General features: G+C 45.8%; 1 protein-coding gene across 4 annotated transcripts in view; it reads left to right on the top strand.

Moving 5' to 3' along the window:
* Positions 1-1,866: 1,866 nt before the first annotated feature.
* AGPAT3 (1-acylglycerol-3-phosphate O-acyltransferase 3) overlaps positions 1,867-26,419 on the top strand; it is an 82,654-nt gene continuing 58,101 nt past the window's right edge. For all 4 annotated transcript variants that reach the window (XM_066177078.1, XM_066177076.1, XM_066177077.1 and 1 more), the window contains exon 1: positions 1,867-2,134. The gene's annotated coding sequence lies outside the window, so the exon portion shown is untranslated. The remainder of the gene's footprint in view (positions 2,135-26,419) is intronic.

The following is a 26,419-nucleotide window of genomic DNA, read 5'->3' as shown; positions in this document are numbered from 1 at the left end:
ATCAGCCAAAGGGTTTGTGGTTGGCCAGGGTGGTGTGGGCTGAGCAGCATCAGATGAGGCTGATCAGAACTGCCAGGAGGAGGCTGTGCTGGAGGAGAGAGAGGGAAGGAAAAGCAGCACACCCACCTGACCTCAGGGCAGAATCTCTGCCTCCTACTGCAACTGGAAACCAGTTGAGAGTTCTGTGATGGCAGCAAAAGCACAGCAATAAAGGGATCTAATGGCACTTCGAGTAAACACAGAGCATAAATATTTAGATATTCCTTGTGTGTATTTTTCTAAAGTAGGTCGAGTTATGATGTTCTCAATGTTATATATCACAGGCAAAAGAGGGAGAACATTTGGAACCTAAACCACAGTTAAATCCACTTTTATATATATATAGGTCTAACATAGCTGCTGAGGGTAACATTTGCTTTATTGTGAAGATTCAGAGAACACTGTGATCCTCTACTTCCATGTTACTGCCTAATGCTAGTCTCCTCAAAATCTGTATTCTGGAACTCTCTTTCAGAGGTAATGAACACATGTGATCTTGAAGAAAAAGCTTTAAGAGCTGCAAGCACTCACTGTCTTGGAGATTATACCTAATTATTTGGTGGCTTCAGTAAGGTATTTGAAGGATAACACTAGGAACAGGTATTTAAAAATGTTCCGATTCAACTTTTCTTTTCCCTTTTCTTTTCTTTTCTTTTCTTTTCTTTTCTTTTCTTTTCTTTTCTTTTCTTTTCTTTTCTTTTCTTTTCTTTTCTTTTCTTTTCTTTTCTTTTCTTTTCTTTTCTTCCTTGACACTTCCCATGCTGCATCCAAGAAAGCAGAGGAAGACCTCCCTATCTCATTATTGCCCATAAAAACCTCTTCATGCTGAATTTCTCTGGTCAGGACAGACCCTGCATGCAATCCCGTCACGCCCTGAGGAGAACGAGAATGATTCCAAACAAACCCATCATCTTTTAAAACTTTCTCTGAAAAAAGGACCGAACTTGTACTGCCTTTGATGCGTTCCGACCTGCTCCTTTATGTTTTTATGTAGGAACAAAAAGACGCCGTCAGTGTGTCGGTGTCACATTTGTACCAATCAAATACCAATCAAACAGCCCAGGCGAGATCCTGCTCCTTCCATGGAGCGCTTCCACCACGCCCGGTCCTTGGCGGTGCACGGATCTACAGCGCATGGAGCGCCTGCAACCGAGCCCCCACCCCTCCATCTCCTCTCCTGCATCCCGCCCCGGGACCGTGCCGTTTAGTAACACTGTTACGTGCCCGTTTCTTGCCTCACTGAGAGTTTCCGTCATCGATCCCCCACCGCTCCATCTCCGCCTTTTCTCCCACACAGATCCCCCGTGCCCGGGAGCTTCGCCCACCCCAGCCGTGGGCCGCCCGTTCCCTCCCAGCCCCGCGGGGCGGCTGCGGCGGGGCCGGGCCCTCGGGCACCTCCCTCCCTGCATCCCTGCATCCCTGCATCCCTCCCTCCCTGCGTGCCGCGGGATGCGCTGCCGGGCAGGCGGGCGCACACGGACCGCGCTCCCCGGGGGCAGCGGCGGCCGCCAGAGCCATGTCTCTCCGGTGAGCGGCCCCGGGAGAGCGCTGGGACTGCGGGAGAGCCCGGGGCTGGGCGATCTCCCCACGGCAGCGCGGGGTGATGGGCGCTGGGGCGGTGCGGGCTCAGGGGGGGCGGCTCCGGCTCCTCCGCATCGCGTCCCTCCCGCTGCGGCGCGGGCAGCGCGGAGCCCCGGCCGGGCGCTGCGGGGCGGAGCCGCGCCCGGCGGGAGGAGCGGCGGCGGCGGCCGCTGCCGCCCCCGCTATCTGACCCGACCTTCCCCCTCCTCTCCTCCTCCTCCTCCTCCTCCGCCCCCCGGCTCTCCTGCCCCCAGCGGCCCGGGAGGAACTGAACCATCGCCGCACAGGAAGTAGCGGCTGCGGGGAGCGGCGGCAGCGACAGCCGGGGCTGCCGCACTCAATGAGCGACGCTCCCGCAGCCGCCCGCCCCGCTCGCCCCTTCCCCGCCTCCCGAGGGCAGCGGCGCCCAGCCAGCCCGCCGCCGCCGGGGGCTGGAGGCTGAAGCGGGCAGAGGCAGCTCCGGCTCTTCCCGAGGAAGAGGAGGAGGAGGAGGAGGCGGCGGCGGGGACTGCAGGTTGGTGCCGCTCCGCCGGCGAGGCGCGGGTAGCGGGATGCGGGGGGGAGGCGGGCGGCGGACCCTGGGCGGCCGCGGGGCAGCATCCCCCGCCCGGAGCTGCCGCACGCCGGGGGCTCGGCCGGGAGCCCCTTCGGAAAGGCCCCGGCGCATCGCCCCCGCTGCGGCGGCTCGGGAGGAGCCGCGCCGGGCCCAGCCCGGCTCGGTCCGGCGGTGCCGGTGCCGCCGGCGGGAGCAGCGCTTTGTGCGCCGGCCGGCGGGCGGTACCCGGGGCGGGGGGACGGCAGCGGTGCGGGGAAGGGCACGATGGTCCCGGCTGGGAAAGCATCCTGCCCATCCCGGGTGAGATGGACGCCGTCCCGGGAGGCGCAGGCTGGCGGCTCCCTGCGGGGAGGAGGGCGGCTGGGCTCCCCGCCGAGTGCGAGGGATGGATGGATGGATGGATGGATGGATGGATGGATGGATGGATGGATGGATGGATGGATGGATGGATGGGCAAAAAGTAGGGGAGCGGCTTTAAACAAAAAGAAAGAGAGAAGGAAAGCCCGTTTCGGAAGAGCCGGGCTGTGCCTGGGTGCACGGTTTGCCGGTGCAAAATGGAGAAGAGCAAACCCTATTGATCTGAGAGAGACAACCAAATGGGATGCTGTTGTGCCTGGATTCTGCTCAGAGGATGCTGGTGGATGTATTAGGGTCTTAGCCTAATGTGTAGGCATCTAAATAAATAAACACGCTGATTATCCCCTTAGAGCTTTTAATACACTGTATTCTGATGAATACAATGTATTCAGTTTTTGTGTTGAGATGGTTACCTGTTTGATGGCACGCTTGTATGTTCTTTCCCTCCGATACTTTTTTTCTCTTTTAATCTTCATATTTCCTCATTGATTAGGCAGAGAGCCTGTGTGGTGTGAGAAAGGAAAGTGTCAGAGTTTCCGTGAATCTTGCTGCTCATTCTTCAGAGCAGTAATAATCTCATTAGCTCATCATGTTATCTTACTCATTAATTTCAAGGCCAAAATAAACTTTGTGGCCTTTCCCCCTCTCCTGCTCTGAAGGAAATAGGATGGAGTCCAAGGTGGCATGTTTGCTGTCAGTGGATTGCTGATGTGACAAGTGTGTTTGGGAGCAGAGTGGTAAAGCTCTCCTCTTGACTTGGCACTGTTCCTCTTGTGGTGACGCTCTTCACTTGAGACTGTGCTTGAACCACAGGTCATTTGGGTGAAGTTCAACATAATCTCAGGTATATGTGGCTTTTTTTTTTTTTTCCAAGTTTGATTCTGCAAGCAGTGGAACTTGTAGGGTTTCCATTAATTTTCTTGCAAGACTGCAGCTGTGTAGGAGATGATGAAGTTGAATGGAGTTGTAGTTGAGCAGTGGACTGTTACAGAACTCCTTGTGCTGTGAATAATGGTGACCCTTGGATTTTAGACATAAATGTTCTAGTATTTCCTGTAACTTTCACCAGAGCCTTCGCTTTTGGTTCCATTCTGTGTACCCTTAGCCTTCATTCCCTTTCACATCTACAGATGACTAAGATTGTGCTCGTTACTTTCAGTATGGCTTTCAGCCTTTTCTAAGAGCAGTTTTATGTACTCTCAAGAAAGTCTCACTATCTCTTTCCTGCCTAATTCCCACCTTCACCTCTGCACCCTTACACACACAGTTAATTGGAGAAAGCAGGACAGAGAACAGTTGGTCTCCAAATATAGCTGGAATTCAACAAGCACAGGAAAAACACCTGACCAGATTGTCCCCGCTGAGCATGATAAAAATGGCAGGACACTTATCAAAACTTTGTAGTGCAGTTTAACAGTGCATTGCAGATAGCTCTGCTGGGAGTGCTCGAGTTGTGCCTGGCAAGGGCTGAAATCAGAATGGGCTTTAGTTGAGGTAATGTTGGGCAGAAAAAAAGAATGCTATTTCCTCTTCCCCTTGTGGCTTCTTTTATCTCTGAAGAGTTGCATTAACAAACCGGACAGAATGCCACTTACAGAGAACTCTGCTAGCACAAAGTATATGTTCTTTTCCCAGCCAGAGCTAAAGCTTTCTGCTCTGTGTTAATCTTCTTATAAAATGAAATTATTGCATAGTCCTCTACTGGCTTCCTTTTTTTTTTTTTTTTTTTTTAATCTTTTCTGCCTCTGTTAGCAGAAAGATGTGTTGTTTTCAAATCCTAAATGGTGTTTTGTTTACTTACAAAACTATTACAGAATAATTGGATTTGAGGCTTACATTTTGTGGGGAACCAGTGTGAATAAAGTATTCCTGCTAACTGTAATGACTTCACCTATTCTAAATTTATGATAGCCATAAATTTTGAGAGGCTACTTCTACACTCTATGCAAATTAAAAAAAAAATCAACAAGAAAGGTTGCATTCAGTCTTGCTGCTTTGGCTTGTGACAACATAATTCTTGATAAGAATGGCCAGGGTACTGATGAAGAAACTTAATTATCATCTGAAGTGGCTAAAAATGTCCTGTTCTTTCACTGGGCTTTTTTAGTGTTCGTACTTGGTTAGTGCATGTGTCGCCTGGTTGTAGTCAGAGCCTGAACAAAGACAAGGTGTCTTGGCAATTGGTACCCAGATTGCTGGGAGATAAAGAACAAAAGAAATGACAAAACCCAGAGAGAACCTAGGATTTCATTGTTTCTCAGACTGTTCTACTACCTTCTGGTGCTGAGATGTAATTAATAAGTGCTCTCTGTCTACACTTGCATTCCACGTTAGGGTCAGGGAGATTTTGCTTGTGGGTAGCTCTAAACAAGTAATTGATAACTTTTTTCTTTTACCAAAACCAAAAGGAAGAGAATAGAGAGGCATTTGAAGGGGTTATCCAGATTTCTTCTTTACCCATGATATTAACCAAGATAAAATAAGAAAAAGGAACACTAATCCCCAGGCCTCTGCTGCGTGCTTGATGAAGATACTCTTAAATGTGTTGCATGAAAATCAGTTTGCCATCTGATGCAGAATCCTGGTAGAATTCCAGGCGTGAGTCAGCACCGAAGTTAGGGACTGATTATCACTAGGACACAGGCACCTGTGGGCAAAATCAAGATCATCTAGGAAGTGTTTCATTTGCTGGGCTACCAAACTTGGTTTGTTAATTGCAGAGGTCCCAATTTCAAATGGTTAAAAAGGAAGCGAACCCTTGCTTATGTATTTCTTTTCATGCCTCCAAAGTCAGTATATATTTATGATTTACCTGTAACATTTCCTTGTGCCTGTGAGTCTGGATGCCGTTAGGAGTATGCAAGACATGGCAGTGATGAGAAGTGGAACACTTAGACGTGTTAGACACAATTCATAGCAAAGATGAAAGAAATACTTGTCTTTTCTGTAAAGACCAATCTGCAAGTGCCGCCTTTGGATCCAGTCCTTTGCAGCAGCTCTGCCTTTTGCTGTGCGTGTATTTGTAGCTGTCTAACCAGCATAACTGTGCTGGGTGGGACATTTGTCTTGGGAAGCAGGAGACTTGGGCTCTTATTCTTGTCCAAATGAGTATTCAGTTTTATAAGAAAGAACTGGGAGCCTATGGGCCTCTTTTTGGCAGGTAAACCCAAGTTAAACCCAAATAGTTTTAGGACAGTGCGTTGACCGGGGAAGTGCTGGGTGGCAATTGTGATAAAGCTTTCCTGGCCTTTTCCCTGGAAGGTATGGAAATAATGCACAGCTCAGGGTACATGAGGGTCCTTCCCACTGGACTGATGGGCAGAGGAGACAATCAGAGTGACCTTTCTGTTTCACACCTCTTCTGTGAGGAGGTCAGTGTTGTCTTGCACCTTGAACTTTTGAAGTTGTTGATCTCTATGAGACAAACCAGGGGGAAGCAGGAATTGGTAGTACACCTCCTTGCTGTTGGTAAAACAGCCCAGTTGCTCCTGTTGCTTTTTTTCTGTATCCTTTATCTATTTATTTATTTTTTAATTTAATTTTTTTCTTTTCCCCCCAGCCCTTGTGGCTATTCTGAGGCATGCAGCTTTAGGGAGAGCAAGCGTGTCAATTTGGGCTTGTGCCTCCCCTGGAAATTGGGGAACTTGGGACCTAGGCTCTGTGAGGCTTGCTACTGCAATGCTGCTGTTTTTTGTGCACCCATAGGTGCCAGTTCCTCTCTAGAGAGCCAGCATGAAATAAAGAGAACCAGCTTTCTGTTCCCTCTTGGATGGGGATTGAAAGCTGGTGCGCTGACTAGTCTTAATACTGTCATTTATCGTGCAGTAGTATCAATAATGTGGTGTTTGCTTTCCAAACAAAAGATGTGGTTTGTGTCCCAAAGAGTCTGAAGATCATTTGAAGCCTGGTGTAGTGGAAATGAGAATTTCCTCCGCCAAATCGGCTGGGCCCTGGGTTGCAACCTTGTTGCCTAATTGTGTGATTACTGCTGGAGTTTCAGATGCTCAGAAAAAGAAGAAAAAAAAAGAAAGAAAAAAAAGAAAATGCTTATCCTTGAAGTAGGTGTTCATTTCCCTGTATTTTATGAGAAAGAAAAGGCATATAGATTCCTCATACACTTGGACTGAAATGGCAAAAGTTTTCCATACCAATGAGGTGGATCCAAGTGTGTTGCGGAACGTTTAGAATCCAACAGCTCCTGTGTATTCAGGGGAAAAAAAAAATAATAAACTGCTACAATGTTCTGCATCAATGCTAAGAGCTATTTAATAGCCAGGCGTAAGCAGTATGACATCGGATTCTCTGTGTGTAGCAGCTCTTCTCCTTGCAGACTTTCTCATTTGCTGTAAATGAAATGAGATTTCTGTGACATTTTTAGTTCCTTTTTTTTCCCCTCTTGTTGTTCTTGTGTGTTAGCATTGCTTGGGTAATTATAGTGCGCTCGCTGGAAGCCCTGACAGCCTAAACTGAGTTCTTTGTATAAAACACGGTGTTTCCCTTAATTAAGAGAGACTAGAAACAGCACCTGAATCTATTAATTAAATAGTCAAAGTTGATCTCTATTTAGGATATATTAACAAGCAAAACAAAATACATTTCTGACTAAAATATTGCCCAGAGTGAACGAGCTACTGTGAGGCGCTTTTATTTTTTGGTGAAGAAAAATAACCTATTGGTGCTGCAACTGTCACACATGCACAGTCATGCAAAATTCATGTGAGATAGTTCCCAGTTCTATGGTACTGAGAACAATAGCCACTATTTCTCCTTCAAAGCTCTTCAGAGATGTTAAATAATCCTTGTGACAACCCTGTGAAGTGAGTATTGTAGTAATTTTGTGTGGATGGCAAAACAATTAATCGGCATTGTCTCCAGCTGTACTGAGAAAGTGGGATTTGAGCGAGGGGTGGGTGAGCCTGGGCTGCTGCCTCTTCTTCTGCCTGTATCTGTGCTGACGAAAACAATCTGCAGGTGCTGTGGTTATCAGCATGAAGGTGTGGAGGTCAGGGTGGAATCTGCGTGTCCTGATAAAGGATGGATTCAGCTCGTTCTAAATTATTCTGACCACGTCGCTGCCGTCCGTCACTTCTTGGAGGAGAGGTGTGTGGAGCTGCTGGATCTGGAGTGTCCAGCTGAATGTGAAAGTTGTGTTGCTCAGACTGACGGCAGAACACAACTTTCCTCATTCCTGGGATGACGTTCTGGCCAGACACTTCGCACTGGGGCCTTGCCAGCCTGGGCTTGCTTGGAGTGACTTGAGGGTGGTCTCCTAATTTCCCTTGATGTGAGAAGGGTGCAGATCCCACTGTTCCCTTTGCTACATGAACACCAGCTGCACCTGCCAGCTGAAGGAGGTCTGCATAACCAGGACATGAGCTTCTGTTCGGGTCAGACCAGTGTCACAGCTTTCCTGTGCAGCCTGGCTGCGGCTGCTGAGATACTTGTGTCTCCTCTTCTCCTGCACCAGCTCTGCCTGCTGCCCTTCCAGGAGTTATAAATGCCACAGCAGATGGCTTGGGGAGGCAGTGTCTGTAATTACTGCTGCAAGATTCGCTGAAGCTTGACTGTGCACAAAGAACGCTTTTTTTCCCCCCCTGGAGATTCAAAGTTGTCGGTACTTCAAATGCAGATTTGGTCTTTTCAGGGGAACACGGTGGAGGAAATGTGTGATTTACGTGCTGGTTCAAAAGCAGCCTGCCTTTCCTCTTGACATAATTCATATCATGCTTTAGTGTTAGCAGTTTTCAGTCTTCTCTTGCTAGGTCAGCTTTCATGTTCCCAGTAGTGATATGGGCTAGACTGCTTATGAACTCAAGTTTTGATAACAGCTGACATACTGCTGGATAACACAACCATAATCAGTTTATTTGCAAAGGTAGGGAACCTTCCAGCAGGTTTCAGTGTGAATGTTGTTCTCCCATCTGAGCAGGGATGTGCAGCTCTATGTTTGACACATCCTTAATGCCTAATGTGAGAGCTCATCTCCCAGGTGCGATTGATTGACCCAAGGTTATGCTGCACAGTGACTTCTTTTCTATGGGCTCCTTGCTCCAAATACCTTTCTGAAGTCTTGATCTCCTTACCAGTGTGTCTGGGCTGAATTTTCTCCTCTTGCATCTCTCTGATGCTGATGGCCCTTGGGTTATTAGCCATGTAGCTAGCCAGGTTTGAATTATGAGAGGGCTGAAGCCAAAGGGAAAGAAAGCTTTTCATTTCCTGAGGCCAGTGGAGAGGCTGTGACCCAAATCACCCCCTGAGTAATGTGTTTTCCTTCTGGTGGTCACAGCAGAGCTGGCACCTCTGGTTCCTCAGACAGCTTCCTGTGGTTACTCTACAGTACACAGGGTTGGAGCCCCTCTCTTCCTAGGGAGCACAGGAGTCTCCTCTCCATTCTCTCCATTTGAGGGTGTTTTTTTTTTAAACTTTGCTTGTAAATTACATTTAGCTAAAAGCATATGTAGCAACGAGACTTTGGGCCAGACTGCAGATTGTTATTGATCTCCATTTCCAGTGAAATATCATCACTGGGATCATGGGATTGAGGTGGCTTTTGGGCCTTTGTGTTTTGAGGTTTTTACCTTGTCTTTTGCTTTCCTGGTCGCCCCATGACAAGGGGACAGGGCCATGCCTTTTTGCAGTCTCTGCTCACAACTAACTCTTCTGAAACTTGTAAATGGTTTTCACGTCGAATTTGCCTGTGGTATTGCCCTTACTTGTGACGAGGACCACTAATTGAAAACAGATGTATATCGAATTTAGCTAGCACTGTAGCAAGGAAGTTGTTTGCATGATCTTTTAGGAATTGAGATGGCTTAATCTGAAATAAGATGCACTTTGAGTAAATCCATTTGTTTTTTATTGTCTCGAGTTGTTTTTGTCAGTGGAAGCTGAACTGGCTGGCCTAACACTCCAGCTGCATTTTTCCCCAGCGTCTTCTGTGACGCTACAAGACCTATTGCTGCCAAACACTGCTGATTCCTTTCAAGCTTTCCTGCCCAAATATTCATTTAGAAAACACTCAGTGAGTCCTCTCCCTCTGCCTGCTCTGAAAAGACTGAGTTTGCATTCATTGCCCAACAGCAGTGGTGCCTTAAACTGAACTTGGAGGGCGGCAGCAGAGAAGAGCCTTGGCTGCAGGTCACTGGGACGTCAGGCAGCAGCAGCAGGGTCACAGTGTGCTTGCCCTGGTCCTCTGCTCCTCCCTGACTGTCATTTGGGGTGGACCTCGGCTCTGACCTGCTACAGGCGTGCTTCTTTGCTGCCTGGGTCCTGCTCAGCCCCCAGAAAAGGCATTCAGCCTCGCCTTTGAAAACTTTGGTTAAAAATGGCATTGCTTCAGCTGGAGCTGTGGCTGTGCATTGAGTGCCGTAACTTATGGTAAAGGTTTTTGGAGCGCAGAGTCTAAGAATGAAGATGTGTCCATTAAATATGTACGTTTATGGTGTTAGATGTGTACTGCTGCCGGCAAGCTCTCCTGGGTGCAGCTCTGACTATACCAAAGCCCTCTTGATGGTACTTCTCTGTTTTGTGGGGGTTTTTTTTTAACTTTGAAACTTTTGCCAAACATTTCTGAAGAGTAGAAGTTTAATTTTTGTCTGGGTACTGTAGGCTTTTTCTGGTGCATTCCAGTGCACTGCTGGAGTGGTGTGTTGGCTTTTCAGAAGCAATATCATGCTGGAGAACAAGAGCTGACCCAAGTGGTGGTGGTGAGTTCTGGGCCACTCACAACATCATCTCAGTTATACTTCACAGTAAAAACCAGGTAGACAGTGTTCATCTTTGAAATAACAGTATGCAACCCACTATGAGCCTTACTTCAATCAGGTAATGAGCATCTACCTTTCTCTACAGCAAAAGAAAGTGGTATAATCCTTTCTTACCTTTCTTTTTTCTTGCACTGTTTGTATTTCATCAATTTTTTAATGTCCTAAACCTTAAACGTTTTCTAACATTTTCTATTTCTGCAGTGATCTCAGTGTTTGTCTGGAGGCTGAACCTTTAGTTTTCCTTCAAGGCATTGAAGGGTCCAAAGGCTGTACTTTACATCCATCTACACTAACTCTTCCAACACCAATTCTAAACCTGTCCTGATGGCTCCCAGAGGAAGCTGTGAACTGCTGTGAGGGTTATCTGTGGGTAACTTGGCTTGCTGGGCCTGAGAGAGGAGGAGGAGGATGTGTTTTTGTATGAGGGAAGCCAGCAGAAGCTTCACTGCACTTGGCCTTAAATTTGAAACTAGCACTGGTTGCTCTTCACACCACTGCTGCTGTGAAGGAAGGCACATCCTTTGAGAACATGATTGGGTCGTCAGTGGCAGTGAAGGCTTCCTTCTCCGTGAAAGAACATCCAAAAGAATATGGTTTCACATTGGTTTAACAGGCATTTCCTCCGTTGATTTATTTGAATAAAATTTTGCCTAGATGGCTTTTTTAATTGAATATTTAAGCAAGCTGAAAGCAGGCATTTTACTGTCTCTCTTTAATTTGTGCTGATATATGGTTTAGCATAATTATTTTTTAATGCCCTTTTTTAAAGCGTAGTGCCCTCATCCTCCTGACCCTCTTCATTCAAGAAGAAGTGGATTTAATTTGGAGAGAAATGTCTGTTGTATCGCTGCCCTGTGGCAGGGAGGTATGTGGGAGGGGTGGGCTTGGTAAAAAAAAATTAAAAAAAAATAATTGCTGGCTTTTAAAGTGATGGGTTCAGGCCAAAAAGCATTAAGAATGGTCTGAGGCATACTGTAAGCTGCCTTTCTGAACCTCATGAATTTAGTTCTAAATATGAACTTTGCAGCATTGCACAGATATCTTGGTTTTATTTGGTGTCCTAAAATAACCAACTTACAGTTTTTCTCCTTTTTTGCCCCCCCTCCCCCCCATTCCTCTCAGAGGCCTGTCCTTTCTTGTTGGCCAGCACTAACTGTCCTGGATCCCTAAAGAGGAAGCAGAGCCATGCTCCTCTCTTTTTAGCTTCCTGCCTGATCCAGTGTGTGGAATGGTGGAGTACTCCTGGGCAGGAGGATTTTGTCACTGAGCAGATAAAACTGCCTACCTCCTATCTAGTTGGCTCCTTGCTCTTCCCCAGTGCAGTAGGAATACCAACACGGGAAAAGAAAAGGTTGGCACCATCATTTATAGTGGGATCGCAGTTCAGTCTGGAACAGAGGGGTCTTCTCTTGAACCCTCCCTTTGAATAAGATTAATCACAACAGCCTCAGTTTTTGGTGATACCATTGCCTACATTCATTTGTGCCTCTGTTTTTACTCTGGAGGCTTTTCTTTAACATTGTTCATTAACACAGCAAGGTTGGCAAAGCTTCTGAAGGGGAAAAAAGCTCTAGGCTTTCTTGTATTCCTACCAAATACCTGTTTTGATAATATCCAAAAATGTAGTGCTTCCACTCAGCAGTTTGAAACTTGAACGTGGGTCAGTCTTAGGTGATTGCAAAAAAACCCCCGAGAACCCCAAACCCTTCCTTTCTCTCTGACTCCAAAAATAAAAAACCAAGCACCCTAGATGAGGGCGCACACACACACACCTGCAAAATGGTTCTCCTTGGCATGAGCTGGACTGTGGCATGCACCTGAAGGCACTTTTTCCCGTGGACCAAGCTGTAAGAAAAACTGAGTGGGGAAAAAGGTTCACAGAGATGTCTAGAAAACATTAATAAAGGGAAGGTTTAAAGAATCAAGATGGTTCTACGTCGAGAACACCTGAAAGCCTGCTGCAGGAGCAGAAGGGAGTGAGCTGCTGTCTGTGCCTGCTGTAGAGAGGACAAGTTAAGGGATTTAAGATGCAGAATTAGGAGCTGCAAAACTTCGGAAAAAGCTTTCTGTTGCCAAGCAGGAGTTGTAAAATCGATCTTGCTGGAAGGAACTCAGAAAGAAAAGATCCTGGCAGATACTGGAGAAGAGTTGGGGTTTGGTGTTTCTGCACTGGGGACTGGAGTGCCTGGTCCCTGGTGGGAAATGAGCCCTTATGAGATGTGGCAAGGGGCAGGTGAGATCCAGAAAATGTAAGTTCTGACCTTCCTTACTCATCCCTTACGTTGCTGTGCCAGAAAAAATAAATAAAAAGAAAAAAAAAAAAAGCTAAGAGCGGGTGGGGGACAAGACGTGAGTAGTCATGATGAGGAGAAGTAAAAGGTGATGCTGAAGCTTTGCTGTCAAAGGGGACAGCAAAGGGACAGCTGGGTTAGGTGACTTATAGAAATCTCCTTTAGCTGCACGCTCTGCAGTTTTATACTGGGAGAGACTCGTGTTCCAACCCTGCCCCACTCTTGGAGCCTCACGTGCTGTGAATTCCAGCACAGGGCAACAGTGACCTATCTGAGTGTCAGATCAAATGACCTTGGGAAGGATGTTGGTGGTTTTGCTTTGCTGCCAAGTGGTCCTTTCAGAGTGAAGCAATTCACTTGCAATCCGTGCGTGGAGCAAAGCCTTGAAGGTGGAGACCTCAGAGATCAGCCTCCAAACAGGTGCTTGAACCCAGCTACCAGAAAGACCATGGTGCCTTCAGTTTGCTATTTTTTTTAGCCTTTGGGCTCTCAGTGAGTTTCTGTGGCACAGTTAATTCCTGATGACCAGCCAAAGGAGAGTCGTAACTACCAGGAATGCATGGAGGGCACTAAACAAAAGCTGAAAGGCCGGGAAAGTGCCCACAGAATTTAAATGCAGGTGCTGGTTCTCTCTTCAGCACAGCCCTGCTTGCCTTTTTGGTATTGCAGCCACTGCACGAAGCTGGTGGGTGCTGAAGTAGTTTTGCAGAGCCATAAGCACTGAATTAAAATCTGAGTCAAGTTCCTGGCTCCCTGTACCGGCGAACGCTTCGCTAGCGAGCATCTGAGATGAAGTACCAGAAAATTTATGGACTGTGATGGTCTGTCACTCTGTGTGAGCAGAAGAGAAATACCATCCAGCTTCCTGAATTGATTTCCTTTGCGCGTGGTGAGCCTGAAATGATTTGGCAGGACATATGGTCTTTGTGTGTTGGTAAAACACAGGCGATCTGGGATGCTCCGTGCAAGGAAGTGCAAGTGGAGCATCTTGTTCTTGGAGTCCTCTTCCCAGCAGTGACCAGCGTGTGACCTTGGCAGTGCTGAGCTCTCACCAGCTGTGCCTTAAAAAAGCATCAGAAATGGGTGTATCTCTAATGTAAATGAGGCACAACTTGCCTCCTGACCAGAAGGAAATTCAGTTTTCCTGTTGCTTGCTATGGGGCCTGTGCCTCCATAGGGCGGACAGAACTAAGATAAACTGAACCTCCATTTAATAACTCAGTAGCTGTTGGGGGAATCTGCATTTTGCTGGGTTTTCAAAATACCGGATGCTTTTCTGAGAGGGGAGCCCTGCTGTGTTTCTGCCTTAATTCCAAGACAACATTAAGATGGGGTTCTGTCCACTGGAAGCATTTTGGATGTTACTGTGAGGTCAATGGACCCTCCATCTTGGAAGACCGTCTTTTGCAGATAATGTAGCGTTTGGATTTTACAAATCTGGCGGAATTACACATGTGAGAGAGGGTATGAGCAGCAGAAAGCCAGGTACCTGCACTCCGCAGTACATACTTGCTCTGGGTAGCCAGTGAGTCCTCATTAGCGGTGTGCTTCTAAACCTGCAAATAGTTGCTACACAAATTAAAATCCCCACTGCACTGATACAGGTCCTCTCTGCAGGGGTGTCTGGCTGGCAGCAATAGTGTTTAACAAGTTCCAGCAGCATCAAGAAGATAGAACCTGATTACAAAGTGGGGATTTTTTTTCCCGCACTGAACTTTTTTTGCTTGAAATTTTAACTTGCGTGTTCTCTCTAGAAGAGGGTGGATCTTCTCAGACAGGTGAAATTGTGCATCTCCAACTTATCTCGGTATCATTCTCTCTTGTTCACCTCTTCCTCCTTCTCTTCCTTGTTTCATCCCACTTATTGTGGGTTTTGTCGGGGCCCTTTTTTTTAGGCATTTAGAATCAGTTGCCAAATTGCAGTAACAAGCAGGTAAGTTTAACACTGCGCAGCGTGATAGATGCAGTAATTGTACTAGCAATGCTTCATCTTTGTGGCTTTAATTTTGTGCTTACAGTATACTCAGATCAGTTTTTTTTTTTCTTCCCTGTACCTCTAACCATTTTTCATGTGTGTGTGGGGGGGAAAAGGAGCATGAAGGGAGTGATAATGGCCTTTACTGCCGGTTTTTCTTGGGTTTGACATTTATGTTGCCATGAGGTGGGGGCTGCTGTTTTCTGCCAAGTCCGTCAGTAGGCAACCATGAGACCTGAATGTAACAGGTCCACATTTGGGCAGCCACTGCCCTTTTTTCAGCTGGGACCTCAGCCAGGCAGGTGGTCTGGGTTGGAAGAGAGGAATGTGTCAGGGAGATGCTGTGGGGCCTGTGCAGCATCATCTGTCCAACCCGTTGCTTTCTGGGACTCCTGTTGCCTGTTCTGTTCTAAATTCCTGTGGCACGTCTCTCCTGGCCTTGCTTACTGCTCCTTGGGATCTCTCACATTTTAAAAGTGCTGCTTGCCAAATTCTTTATTTCCTCCACTAGGAACTCGTGGAGTTGTTTCTGCTGCTTCTCCCCATCTGTGTCCCACTGAAGCACTTTGTGCTGCTTTGTCAGAGGCCAAGAGGCTCAGGCTACTCCCTGGAGGGCTCTTACAGCCACTTAAGAGCTGCTGCCCAATTTTTAGGATGCATTATCTCTTCCTTTTTTTGCGAGTCCTAGTTTTCTGCCTCGGGTCTGGACGCAGTCCTAATTTATGTTGAAATCCTATCTTGAAACTTGTTCAGTTGTTAACTTCTCACAGACAGCTTTGCAGTTCTTGTGATGGAAGTGAGAGTTCCTGCATGCGGAGGGGGCTGTGCTAACTCAGTAAAGATTTTGGTTATGTTGGCCAGTTTAGGAGCCTTTTTAGTTCTTTAATGAGAGGTTATTTTGGGGAGAAGAATGTAATCGGGTCAAAAATCAAACTTCAGTCAGGGCTGATTCATTTTGTATGGGCATGTTTTGGTTGCTGGGCATTGCTCACAATAGAAGTTAGGAGAATTAGAGTGTTCAAACTAATTTTTACTAGCTCTTTCCCACTGGCAATGATTGGTTTCACTTCAGACTTCAGAACACTAATTTCTGTTTTGTATTAAATGTACTTTTGACTAGCAGAAATGTGTCGGGGAAAGTAATGAAGCCCAGAGGGGAGCGAAACCATTTCCTATTGGCATAGTGGTTTTTCCGTAGATCAGACATGAATATATTTTGACATATTTTGTTTTGACCTGTTTCACTGTTAGCATGAACTTGAAATTTAAAGTTCTTGCCGCTGAGCAGAGTGAACTTATAAAGCGCTCAAGTAAATTAAAGTAGAGGGTTTGGAGTCTAAAAGATGTCACCTTTGTTCACCACATAGTGGTGGTTATCATTAGCAACCATTGCGGCCTTGGAGAACAGGATGGCTCTGAAGGTAGAAAACACTTTTCCAAAAGTGTGAAGTGCACATCAGGTAGTTAATGTCTATGTCTTATATCTAAAACCTGGGGGGGGGTTTGAGTTCATTACGTATGCTTTTTCATATTGGAGCTGGATTGTTTTGGGTTTTTTTTAAAGAGAGAAACTGCCATGATCTCACACAAAGTAAAAGAGGGAAATAGTGTTATGAACCCCTTGATGTGTTGTGAAAGCCTAGACCTTCCCTGTTGCTACCTTATATTTTCCTCCGGTGCAGCTCAGGTTTTTTTATTATGTGCTCTTTCTCTCATGGTCGCTATTCTCAGAAGTTTCTTCAGACGGACTCATACCATGCAAAATATTAAAAATATTTACACTGGGACAGCAACTCTATTTCTGCACACTGAAATCATGTGTCTGTCCACCAAATGAACTGCCTGGAAGGGGACAGGATGGAGGGAACCAGGCTGGTTCTAAACCATTATCTCTGCTTTAATTAAATGTTGTAGAGACTTGTGGGGCAGCTTGTCTAGCTGAACATCTGGTGTCCCTTTAGGTAGCGTAGGATATTTCTCCTGGCCTGGAGCCACCACTCTCAAAGGGCACTGGTTTCCCAATGGTCTGGTGTGGCATCTGCCAGTCCTCTGTGGATGTTGTGGGTGTGTCCTGGAAACCTCTAAAAATGTCTGGTGGTGCTATGTTTAGAAACCCAGATCTCTTCCATGATGTTGGTTAGAAGTTCAAGGAGCAGCTTTTCTCTGCCTGTTAACCTGGAAGCCTTTTCCTCAAACCTCAGCCATCTTTTCATCCCCCTCCCTCCCTGTCTGTGTGTTCAAAGCCAGAAGCTTTAAGTGCCAAGATATAAATACACACGTAGGTCAGTGCATAACTTCATTTGGAGATTATTTGACTCTCCTGAAGATGTAATTTCATGGCTATAAGACTCTAAAATCACTCTGAAATTAAGGTCTCTGAGTAATCTATAATAACGGAACATCGTAAAAATTCATAGGAGTAGGAATACTCTGCCTTGAAAAGTAGATACTTAGGGAGCTGCAAGTGCTGTAAACTTTAATATTTTCATTATTGTTGTGATCATAATTTTTATTGTGCATTAAACAGTTTATAGACAACTGAGCAATGTAGTCTCTGCTTGCTTGCTGTCTCCCCTGTTTCTGGCCCCCAGTGTTATCCCCATTTCACTGAAATACAATTCCTCTGCTATGATCAAGGCAGAAGGAATAAAGCAGTGATTGGAATGGTGAGATTTTTTTCTTCCCCCGACTTTCTCATTGTCTTTTAACACAGTGCTTCCAAACTAAACACGGTGTGATAGCTCTGATGGTCTAAAGAAACAAAATAAAACTACTCCAGCGATAAGCAGCTTTGGAAAAATATTTGTCCTGTGAAGAGAGAAGTCATTCCCTAGCAAAAATTACTTGCACCTCTGTGCTTCCCAATCCTTTGTTATCCAGAGGATAACACTCTGGTAAATGTTTAAGTCTTTCTGATTTCAAGATTCCCATGTGTCCTGAATGAAGCTGCTTTTTTAGTTTTAATTTTATCGTCATTCCTAAAGAGTGATTTGCACTTACAAAAGGGGCTTTTGTTGCAAACTGCCTTGGAACAAAAAATATGACAACCATCCTGAGCTGTGGAAAGAACGATGAGTGTAGATAGTAGGAGAAAGTCCAGTCTCTGAAAAGCAGCCCCATCAATAGTGAAAATTGGGGTAAGGTTCAAGGAGTCTCTGTTGTTGTTCTTGTTACCTCTCAGATATTAAGGTGGTGCAGGTTACTAGGTCACTAAGACTCCATTTTTGTTATGACCCCTTTTATAGATTCAGATTGTCCGGTATTTTGAGTAAGTATTTCCTATTTTTGCATACCCTTCTGGGAGGCAAGGCAAAGAATGGAAGGGGAGAAGTTGCAGGGGGCAGTTTACGTGTATATTCCTTTTCTCAGTTTTTTTCCTATGTCCAAGTGAAAGGAGCAGAGTTGGCTGTTTTTAGGAATCAAGCAATAAGCAGAGCTTTAAACCCAGAAAATAATAACTAGAAACCTTCCCTGCAGATCAGTAACTCATGCCCATGTCTCTAGTGACCAGCATTTAAAATGAGGCTTCATCCAGGTTATTGCACTGCTGAAGGTGAACATTCTTGCCTTTGAAGTGCATCAAATGCTCCTTGCAGCAGTGGTTAATGTGCCTGATTTCAGAAGCCATTCTGCTTATTTTTACCTATTTTTCTTCGTCTAAAATTCAGCCACTACTTTGAATATGGGTCAAAATATATTCTGCTTGCCAGTATGTACATTGGAAAGCAAAGAGTCTCACAGCAGCACATTATAGAATTGTAACGGATAAGTAATACCATAGTTTGTGCTTTCTAAATATTTCAGATTATGTTTGAGGGTTGTAATGAAATGCTGCTGGGCTGGTAAAGTTTGCAGGGGGTGGATTTAGCTTGGGAAGGAGGAGACAGCAGAGCCTGCAGCGCTGAGGTCAGGGCTGGGCAGTGGGGCAGGACACGGGGTTGAAAAGCCAATTCTGGCTCCTGGCAAAATGCACTCGTGAGGGATCATAACCCTTCCTTGTGACTGTAAAAAAACCCAAAGCGTCAGAGGTCCAGAGGGCAGTCGGGTGTTTGCTTTACCTGTGCACTTTACCCTGGTTGTGTGCCTCTTCCAAGGGGTATTTATATTTTAAGCAACATGAGATTGCACTGGACCCGTGAAGGACGTGGGGGGTGGTTTGCACATGTGGGTCAGGACAGACTGGCTGTTCCTCTCTGAGCCTGGGCCATTCCAGCAGTGCTTCCCTCATCTTTTGACGTGCAGCTGGGCACATCTGGAGGGAGCAGGGTGTGCAAACACGCGGGCATCTGGCCAGCTGTGCCAGGGATACTGTGGGGCACTTCTTTGGAGAAAGATCCCTGGATTAAGGAGAGGGCATGAACGTGGAGCTGGCCATCCCTCTGGGGCACTGAACCTGAGGTGAACTCTGGTGAGCTGTGTGAGCAGAAGGAGTTGGTGAAGCCAGGGAAGCTGCTCCTCTGGCTGTGCCTGAATTCCTCGTGTGGGTTCCTCTGTCCTGGAGCAGCTTACCCTGCAGTGGGGTAAGCCCGGAGTGCTTCCTGTGGATCTCTGCCACAGCAGCCCTTTGGTGCTGCAGGGTTACCTGTTGTCGGGCAACCTCATTTCTCAGTTTGCTAAAAGTGGTTTGGGATTTGGTATTTCAGGGTGGTGGTTGTGCTGGAGGGGGCAAGGTGAAGTTGGGAACTTGTTACAGACAAGCAGGAATCACAGAATCATAGAATGTCAAGGGGTTGGAAGGGACCTTAAAGATGATCTTGTTCCAAACCCTCCTGCCATGGGCAGGGACACTTGCCACTAGACCAGGTTGCTCCAAGCCCAATCCAACCTGGCTTTGAACACTTCCAGGGCATCTACAACCTTCCTGGGCAACCTGTTCCAGTGTCTGACCACCCTCACAGTAATGAAGTTCTACCTAACATCTAACCTAAATTTCTCCTCTTTCAGTCTGCACTGGTTACTCCTTGTCCTGTCACTACAATTCCCCTACACGTCACCTCCGGAGTGTCTATGAGATCTTAATCTATTTAGCACTGAATGTGCTATACTTTGGATGCTCTGTCAGCATGGAATTCAGCTTTCCACGTGCCAGTAAATATTTTAACCTTTATTTACCAATACTGTTTTATGGATTCCATGCTCCTGAAACAGCAATTACTTTTTAAATTTCTCATCCACTTAGGAAAAGTTGTCTTTACTCATGTATTTCTCTTCCCTCTGAGGATAATAACGAGACATCTTTTGCTTCCCGTATGGAAATAAATGAATGTGATGGATGTAGAGAGGCTTTTAATTTCTTTGTGTAGGAAGTGGCTCTACTGTTCCGTTTTAGCCTCTTGTGGCACCTGGAAAATAAGAATCCGGGAAAGCCTAACCCTGTACCCAGGCTGACAGGGAGGTGTGAAAACAGACTACTGACATGTGGATGAAATTGAGTCTTTTTGGTGGAGCTTGAAGCCAGTCAGTCCTACTGCAGGGCCCAGATCTGTCAAATTTAAATGACAAGGAGAAATCTCATTTTTGGGGGGGTTTGACTGTTCATTTATCTTTTTTTTTTTTCCACTGCCTTTCTTTGTGTTTAGAAATTTTATACAGAGAAAGGAAAAAAAAAAAAACCTACTTGCTTATTTGGGCAGTGTTAGTTTCCTATGGTCAAATGTTGTGATTTTTTTTTCCCCCTTTGATTTAAAAAATTTAAAAACCATGCTGTGAAATGAAATCTGGAAAGCAGTAGGTAGATTAAAAAGGAATACACTTTAACACAAATAATGGAGCTCCCAGGAGCAGAGAGACTGGAAGCACAGGGAGAGAGGCACACGCAAGAAGGAATAAATCTCTTTGACTGTGCTGCTGAATGCTCAAAAGTCTTTCTGCATGTGGTGTGAGTAAATTGCCAGCTGTCTTTAGTGCTCGGGAATAATTATTCCCTTCTCCTTGAATCATTCTGGAGTCGTTCAAGCCTATGTGTACATGAGCAGGGCTTTTTTTCTGTTTCCTCTGATAGCTCCAGAGTGAGCACTGCTTGGCACCGCCCCGTGCAGTGTGAGGCTCCCTGAGCTGATCCAGGGTAGTAATGCACGAGTTGTAAAGAGGCACGTGTAGGATTGATGGGAGGGAAAACATGTTTTTGAATATCTCTGCTTATTGTAGGGTTTTCTTTTTCTTTTTTTTCTGTGTCTGTGGGGGGGGGTTTGTGTTTTGTTTTTCTCAGTTTCAGGTAGAAGTTGCGTGGATGAAACACACAGGTGGAAGCAAAAGAGGGTGTAGTAAAGCTGCCTGTTTTTACTTCCCTAAGACTTTCAGCAGACTTGTTTTCCCGAGGTTAGTTTTTGTCTATGGCTTTCTGTGTGCATATGATGCTGTGTGCTTTTTCTGCCTAAGATAGGGCTCAGCTGCAGTAAGCTTTTATGCAGTGTTTATCCCCTTGGAAGTTTCTGTTTGTGCGTTTTGCTGGATGTGATTTTTAGAGCAAAGACAGGAGTAAACTTGGATCTGGTGAGGGAATTGAGCCCTCTGTCCAGCCCCCCTTGGAAGTTGCCATCCCGTGCCTCCCAGAGGTGAGAGAAGCCTCCTGTGCTGCCCTAAAGAAACTTCCTTGCTGTGTTCACAGGGGCTGGTTGGTTTCATTGGCAGAGCTGTAAACGAGACAACCCAGCCTGCTTTAAAGCCTCTGTGCCTAATGAATCAGTCAGGATGTTTTGATCTGTCCTACACAGTTTTCTACCTGAGCTACTCTTGACTATAAAGACCTGGACTTACACCATTATGTGGCAAACCCTTTCAATTTGGCTGCTGTTACTCGATCCTGTAGGTGTTGCTTAAAGAAGCCAGCAGAAAGATCCTGGCTGGGCAGTCCCTTGCTTTTGTGTCCCTGTTCCTGGTGTCCCCTTTCCTTCTGCATAGATCACAACGCCTGCACACATCTGATCCCCACCCTGAGCTGGTGTCCAGGTAAAGTTTCGCTGCTCTCCCTTGTCGTGGAGCTCAAAACAAGTAAATGAACAACAGCTTGTATTGATCAGGGCAGCATGGAAAGGAGTAAAGTGGGTTTAAAAGAGCATCTCCTCCCACATTTTGCTTGGTACAGAGGGGATCACTAAGGATTTGTCACCTGGAAGAGTCAGGGTGAATGTGGGTGACTGTGTAGCATTTTTCTGACTCACTGTCATGTGGCATTGTGTACTGGACTGCTCAGCTCAACACTGGGCAGTGTGTTGCATGGTCACTGGACCCAGGCTCCCTGTCTCTGGTACAGGAAATTCTGTGCTTGGAAAAGTCATCCTTGAAATACTCAGCGATCTGAGAAAAAAAGCAAATAAAGTTATCTTTTCCCCCATGGCCCCTGCTTGCCCTGCTCCAGCCCCAGAATTGTTTCCTGCACAGAATTTTTTCCCCTTATTCCATTTATTTTCTCCCACGCAACTTCTACTAAAAGAAATCCACTTACTGCATACATACTTTTACTTTATCCTTTTACGCTGCTTTTACTCATTCTTCTTCCTTATCAATATGATTTCTTTGTTTCCCTCTGTATCTTTTTCTGTACTTTCTCTTGCTTTCTTTTCCTTCCCCTTTTTCATTCCCTGATCCCTTTGCAGAGCCACCCCTTGGCTTCTCAAGTCAAAATTAGAGGGTGCAGAAATTATCCCAGGGACAAACCCATGTCTCATAAATCTGGGTGCAAACTGTAATTTCCTTCCAAGGAAAGCTTCCAAACTTGATTAAAAAATTATTAATTACGAAGACTATCCTGGCCCTTGGGAAGTTGTTCCAGGGGATGCTGGTCTTTGCTGAAGTATTGTGGCTTGTGACTTCTTTTTTTTTTAGTTTCATCCAGCATCTTCGTTCACTCACGTTGTTTCTCCTGCCTCTCCACTGGAGTTTTCTTTATCTGCTCTTCTTCCCCTCGCTCAAGAACTGTCCCAAAATCTGATGTGCATGTTTTCCTCTTCACCATTTCTTCAGGACCTGATTTTTATGCCTTTTGGGTAGAGTTACTGACTGATTTGAAAGCCATTGAGTGAATACTAGAAGAGTGTTAGTGTGGTTCTGCTCTTCAGGCTGACTTTGGAGGAAACAATCATCTCAAGTCCTGAGTCTCACCAGACCCGGGAATTTGCTGTGTATGTAGAGCCCTCCCTTAGTTTTCAGTGGTTCAGTGTGTAGATTTAAAAAAAAAATAAAAATCTGCTGCTTTGCTTTTCCAGGTTTCTGTTCTGCAAAACACAGTGCTTTTGTGGGGGAAAGTAGACCTTTTGGTCACATGGAAAGAAACCACGTGAGAGAAAGAACAGGATTCCTTCACAGGACTCTGGTTTTTCACAATCCTGATAGATAGGCAGAGTGTCATAGCTTTATTTGTATTACAACAGTAACACCCTATTTGCTTTAAGCCTTGTGTTTTGCAGGACTGGAAATGAGTCCTTGAGGCTCTGTTGGTTTTTCAGTTCATGAGGAGAACAAGTGTTTTCTTACCACCCTTCAGTTTGACAGTCAGACCAAGCCTTTTCTGTGGAAAAACTGGCTCTTTCCTTGGGAAGGTCAAATATGTGTTCAAATAACAGCGTGCAGGAACAGAAAACCCTTTCAGAGCAGGTGTCCAGAGATGCAATAGAAGTTATCTGCTTGTCTCTTATTATACCTGTCACCAGAGAAATCTGGTGAATGAGCCTCCAGTTGCCAGCAGGAGAAATAAGTTACAGTGAACAATAAGAGGCCCATGGGGAGTGCCCAAGGCATCGTCTTTCACACAGACTGAAAGCTCTTTTCTTCTGTGCAGGAAAAGAACAAATAAGGAAAACGTTAGTCTGCTACTGAGGGGACACATGTGAAGCATTAGGAAAAATTAAAAGGTCGGGTTACTTGCAGTTCTCTGAAGTTAGATCCTTATCTCCGTGCTGACAGAATTGAGAGGTTGTTTTTTTTTTTGCTTCTAAAAAAAAAAGGAGAGGACCAGTCAGTCTGGCATAGGAATATAAACCCACTTATGTTCCTCAAAGTATAAAAATTGCTTGGTGGAACAGATTGAATTGTGTGAAGAGCTCTTGGAGCACATGTACATTTGCAGTTGTAATTTTTTGTTACACTCTTCATAGAATCATCAATGGCATCATGGAAAGGGATGGGTTGGAAGGGGACGTTGAAGATGATCCAATTCCAACACCCCTGCCATGGGCAAGGACAACTTCCACTAGACCAGGTTGCTCAGGCCCCCATCCAACCCGGCCTCGAACACTTCCAGGGATGGTTTTTGCCTTTGCATGGAGAGGAGGAAGTGGAACTGCAGATTCTGCATCCCTTTCCTGCAGGAGCCTGTCCTGGAGGTGTTTTTGCCTCTGGAAGTGAGCATGTAAAGGGTATAGAGGCCCTACCTGGTGCTATGTACTCTTGTTTTATTCTGAGGTTTTTTTAGGGGTTCATAAAATAATTTTATAGAAAAGGCTTGAAGTTCATTTTGCATTTAATCCTATGAAAGGTTAGTGAGTGAAGTTAACAGACTTTAAGGCCAGTGGACCTCAAGGTGCTGTAAAAACTATCCTCAGACTGGTACAAATACTAGCTCTGTGTTTGAACAGGTTTCATGAAATACAGATGTGGGCATGTGACACGCTCATCACTTTTGGGTGCACACAGCTGCAGTCCTCTCAAGGATAACATCATGGATATGTGTTTCCCTCAATAATTGCCACATGTTACAGAACATTTTCTGTCTTGCTATTGCTTGGACAAGCAGTACCAAGAGCCTTGGGTTTTGCTGTGCCAGCATGTTGGAGTTGGAACGTGAATTTCCTAAGGGAATGTGCTTGCTCCTTTCATGCTGGAGATGAGGATTTTGGCCAAAAACACTGCACCAAAATGTTCCCCACATGATGGGCTGCTTCTGCATCCAATTCAGCAGCTGTTTCCTTGTATTGCTGTCTTCTGCAGTGCTGTCCTCTGCCAATTCTCCCTTTTCTCCCTAAGGAGAATGCACACTGGAGAGCTGATTCATCAGCCCAGTGAAGAGCTGTGCTCAAATTAGTCCTTTCCCCAGGCTTCAGAGTACTGTCCAGACATGAACAGGAATGGATGGCACTAGGCAGGAGTGTAGAGCTCTGGTAAGGATTTATCCTGCCTGTTTCTGAGGGTCCTGTTATCCCATTTGGAAGCAGAACTGTTTCTGTCCCCTTTTTGCAGGCAGCTGCCAGATCTGCTTAATCTGTTCCCTACACCTTTTTTATTCCTTTAATTTCTGTTCCCCCAGTTTAGCTGTTCCCTCTTGTCCAACCCCTGTAAGAGAGGTGAACTGCCTGAAAAAGAGATATATTCTTTTTGTTCTGCAGCTTCTTCTTCTCTATTGGGAGCCAACATTTACATCTAGGTGGTGATAATTTGAGTGCACGAGAGATCTGCTTTCTCTCAGATTTCAGTGGCTCAGTGCTTACGGCTGGAGAATAGACCAGCATGTATTATATATAGAGCAGGAGCAGAGAAAGCAAAGAAACAGAACGAGAAATTACTGAAAATTTATTTTAGTCCCTAATGTATTCATAAAGATTTGGGATTTCCCGCGTACACTTGAGTTAAAATATTGCTCCTCACATTGCTTGTGTGAGGGTGAGCCTGGATGTAAGGCAACCTTCCCTCTCTCCTTTGCTATCTCCTTTCTGTAGGTTCTGGGTACTCATCCAGAATAGTGAGGACAGGGAGGGTCAGGCTGGGAGACATCTTCAGTGCATCGTCTGAAGCAGAGCCCTTGTGTGGGAGTTGGTGGTGGTTCCTGGCAAGCTGTAGGAGGGAAATGTTTGGAAAGCAGTGGTTCAGTGAAGCACTTGGTGGTGTTACTTGCTGCAGTGCTCTGGGACACAAGCTCTGGGACAATTCTGTTTAAAAAAAGAAGAGATTGTAAGCCCTTTGTCATCCACACTGCTTAGACCCTATTAGCTTATCCCTTGACTTGTTTTTGACCAAGTTTGGCCTTCTGGCCTTTTTTGTAGCAGCGCTGGTCAAGCTTCAGAGCAGAGCTCCAAGTAGCAGTGGCTGCATTGCCTGGCAGGGTGCGTGCCAAAGTGGAATCCTGCCCTTGCCTTGAGCTCTGCGTGTGGCTTGTGAATCAGCACAGAGTCCACTGAAGAAGAAACAGGCTTCTACAGCAACTTACCCTGAGCCCATGGGATTCGTGTCCTGGAAGGCTGGTTAATGCCAGCTCTGTGTTTGATAACCTCCGGGTGTTTGAATGTCGCGTTTGGAGGAGGAAGGGGGGGAAATACACCCATGTGAAATGTTCAGACTCAGGATATTGCTCAAACTGGAAATCAAAGGGCTCTGTGGTGTGCTTTTCTGTCTTTATCAGTAGTTCAAATAGACATGCTAATCCCTGCTTTTTCTAGTAGCTGTGGGGATTATAACCACAGTGAGAAAGGTACATGTTGTAAGGAAGGTTGGAAATTCACTTGTCCATCAGATATCTGAAGCAAAAGTTTATAAAGACAAACAAACCCCCAAGCCACAGACCTGTACTGCAGTATGGCACATAATTCTCATAATTCTCTTTAGCAGAAGTCCTCTCTTCCCCTCAGTGCCATTGCTGGGCTTTGGCTGAGATCTTGGAGCTGTTCGCTGGGGATTTTTCTCCACACAGGAGAGGATGCCTTTGCCAGGGGAGCTGAGTGGCAGTGTCTGCTTTAACCCCAGGTGCAGTGCAGTAGGAGCAGGCCAGGAGAGCAGATTTCAGTTCTATTTGCTTTGTCCTCTTCATGTTCTTTACATTTGAGGTATCCTACTCCCTCGACTGACTGTCCTTCCTGTGCACGTGCTGCAGAGCTCTCTGGAGGAAACCCGTGCCCTGGATCTCTGCTCCTTGGACTGTTGTCCAGGA

The sequence above is a fragment of the Chamaea fasciata genome, unplaced genomic scaffold (assembly GCF_029207755.1).
Source record: "Chamaea fasciata isolate MVZ Bird 193981 ecotype frontalis unplaced genomic scaffold, bChaFas1.0.hap1 SCAF_2, whole genome shotgun sequence".
NCBI classification, from domain to species: domain Eukaryota; kingdom Metazoa; phylum Chordata; class Aves; order Passeriformes; family Sylviidae; genus Chamaea; species Chamaea fasciata.
Note: the sequence above shows the minus strand (reverse complement) of the source record. Positions and strands in the feature narration are given on the sequence as shown.